The sequence below is a fragment of the Penaeus chinensis genome, chromosome 7 (assembly GCF_019202785.1).
Source record: "Penaeus chinensis breed Huanghai No. 1 chromosome 7, ASM1920278v2, whole genome shotgun sequence".
NCBI classification, from domain to species: domain Eukaryota; kingdom Metazoa; phylum Arthropoda; class Malacostraca; order Decapoda; family Penaeidae; genus Penaeus; species Penaeus chinensis.
Window position 1 is genome coordinate 2,023,600 of NC_061825.1, and position 2,500 is coordinate 2,026,099.

Below are 2,500 nucleotides of genomic sequence, written 5' to 3' on the forward strand. Positions count from 1 at the left end.
GCGAGCTCCGAACAGCGGGAATTAGCGAATATGATATGGGTCTAAGTGCGCATATAACTTGTGATCACATTCTATACATAGTCAAGGCCGCCTGCGGTGGCGAAGAAGCACGGCGGTCGCTGCGCCCTGCGAGTGAGTGCCACGAGGAATGCGGCGGCGGCGCTGGGGGCAGCGAGGGCCTGCCGCCGTGTTTGTGCCAAGAGCTCGCAGACGGCGGCTGACGGGCCTGGCCTTGGTCAGCCCACCGACACGGCGCCACGGTCCCCAGGCACTGCTCAATCACCGTTAGCTCTCCTTCAGGCACTGGCCTTCGGAGTTGGCTCTAGGGACTCGGAGCAGCCTGCGGTGACCTTGCCTTGGCTGGGGGCCCGGTGACACCGGCGGGAGGCAGAGCGTTTGCGCAAGGAAATGAGTCCTTCTCCCAGGTCAGGACTGAACGGGATTGGATGTGCCGGGAAGGATTCCGCTTAAGGGCTGGTCGAGGGGCTAATTTGCTCGAATGCTTGTCTTAATGAATCACAAGATATTTAAATAATGTGCAACAATGCAGCTGCGCTGTAAACACAATCTTCCCCGCTTGCTAATGCTAATAATAGGCTCTGTTGTTGAGTAAAGTCATTATGAACATTAAAACGGTCACTTCTTTATTGCAGTCATGCAGTAAGTAGTTACGCTGAAGAGCAAGAATATTCAAATATGATATCTTGCCAAGCAACAGGCAGGCCATTATTGCCTTAGTTGTAATTAATAAGTTGCCGGATGTGTGGGAAGATGTTGCATCTTTCATAAGGATTGTCTGTCAGAATAATCCGGACACCGCTGGAACAGACATTTACTCTGCCACTAATGTGATGTCTTTGATTATGGTATTACTTTACCCCAGTTAGGGTTTTGAGAATTGAGGAAGAGATTCAAAAGTATTCTTCTGCTTCCTAATATGTGTTTCTTTTCCTTGCTAGTCCGTGAATTACTGATTTACGTCCTGTTTTTTTTTTTTTTTTTTTCTTGAATTTCCTCAGTGTTTCTTCACGCCATAGTTAAAATAACATAGATCAGCTTGTCCCCCTGCGTGGAATTTTCCGTCCTCACCGTTGTTTACAATCTTGGTATTGGACAGTTGCCATTTACCGCCATCACGTAAATCTAAACCACGTAACTTGCGCTTTCTCCCCGGTGCTTATCAGGCTGAACTTGAGATGTTCATCAAGAACTGTTTGTTGTTGGCATCCTGGCTCCACGAGATTGCACTGATATCTCCCAGATACGTTTCCTTGGGAAACTGAAGGACGAGCTTCGCAGGATGCTGGGATGAAGAGCTAAATATAGACCTTGCTCGAGACGCGAGGGGCGGGGGGAGGCGGGAACAGAGGACGAGGGTGGACGTAGGGCGAGAGAGGGAGTTAGGCTTAAAACATGAACTGGGTTACTTCGAAGTTCGGGTCGGATGCGTTATCCCGTAATCTATATTTCCACACCTCTGGCGTTAAGTGGAGGAAGTGCACACAAATTGCTGTACTCGAGAACGCCGCCCGCCTTTTCCTCTGGGTCTCGCGTATACTCGCCCTCTTGCCGCAGCGCCGTGCCGCGGGTGTGGAGATGGCTCCACGTGGAACGTTCCAGAGAGAGAGAGAGAGAGAGAGAGAGAGAAATATATATAAATGTATGTAATCTATGCTACTGATACAAAATGCAACAAAATGTGCTATGCAACTGCAGGTGTGGGGTTGTGTGAGTTATGGTAACGGTCGACACGTGCCTACTACGTAAAACACGAGACTTTGTTTACACGGGGAATAAGGTATTGATTTTTGGTGGGAACGGAGGCGTAGTAGTACTGCCAGAACCACGCGGCCACCACGCCTCAAGGTCACGGCCGCACATCACGCCACGCCTTTCCCACATCTCGAGGCCTACTACTAGCGCTTCCCCTCCTCCGCCTGTCACGTGACGCTGGATCTGCTCCTCGGACGGGTGGGGAAGGGAGGGCGGGGAGGGGGGAGCTGGAAGTGCTGTGTCGAACGGGGTTGGAACTATAGATGTATTTACGGAAGAGGACGAAGAGGGAAGTAGAGGGAAGAGGAACTAAAGCATTTGGTCCCTGACACGCCCTTGGAAATTCCACGTGACGCAATATCGGTTAATGTGATCGTTCAGTAGTTAGGAAATTTCCTTCATCCTCTCATCCCACCCTGTTCCTATTCCCATCACCGCCCTGGGCACCAACACGTTAAATACACCACTATTACCCCCCACCCCCCCACCCCCATTTGCGCGGCCGACCTTGAGGCATCTGCGTCGCTGGTGATGATGGGCTGTGTTATGGCTCCCGACGCCGCAGCGCCAGCATATCGCAGGGGATAAAAACGTGCGTGTGAGTTTCCTGTGATAAGCAACGGCCAGGGATGGACTCTTCTGGAATCTGCCAGGGCATTCTGGGGTGGGAAATGAGGGGAGGGAAAGGGGAAATGAGGAGGAAGAGAGGGAATAGATGGGAAGGCAA

At 51.4% G+C, this 2,500-nt stretch overlaps 1 protein-coding gene across 3 annotated transcripts in view; it reads left to right on the forward strand.

Annotated features, from left to right (window-relative positions):
* Positions 1 to 2,500, forward strand: part of LOC125027517 (TSC22 domain family protein 2-like) — a 326,287-nt gene that overhangs the window by 278,582 nt on the left and 45,205 nt on the right. The window lies entirely within an intron of this gene.